Source organism: Pteropus medius, unplaced genomic scaffold, assembly GCF_902729225.1.
Source record: "Pteropus medius unplaced genomic scaffold, Ma_sr-lr_union100, whole genome shotgun sequence".
Taxonomy (NCBI): domain Eukaryota; kingdom Metazoa; phylum Chordata; class Mammalia; order Chiroptera; family Pteropodidae; genus Pteropus; species Pteropus medius.
In genome coordinates this window covers 1453352-1453696 of record NW_024340696.1, presented here as the reverse complement: position 1 = coordinate 1453696, position 345 = coordinate 1453352, and the positions used below count along the sequence as shown (strand labels likewise).

The window sequence follows — 345 nt, the reverse complement described above, 5'->3', positions numbered from 1 at the left end:
CACCTTTAGCACATGATCTTCCTAGGTGGTCTCCCATCCAAGTACTAACCAGGCCCAACCCTGCTTATCTTCCGAGATCAGATGGGATCGGGCTTGTTCAGGGTGGCATGGCCGTAGACTTGATTTCTTAATTTGTGTCAGTTACTGTGTTAAGTGCTTCCTGTATCTTATCTGTCTTAGCTTTTAATACTCCTGATAGTTCTATGAAGTAGAGATGAGACAGGCACAAATATTATTCCCATTTTACAGATGAAGAAAGAGTAAAAACTATTAAGTAATTCAGCTAAGATCACACAACTAATAAATAATAAATGGAAGAATCAAGATCTGAATCCATTCCTAGTC

General features: G+C 38.8%; 1 pseudogene; it reads right to left on the bottom strand.

The window, feature by feature from the left end:
- LOC120610921 (uncharacterized) lies at window positions 1-119 on the bottom strand (annotated as a pseudogene).
- Window positions 120-345: the final 226 nt, after the last annotated feature.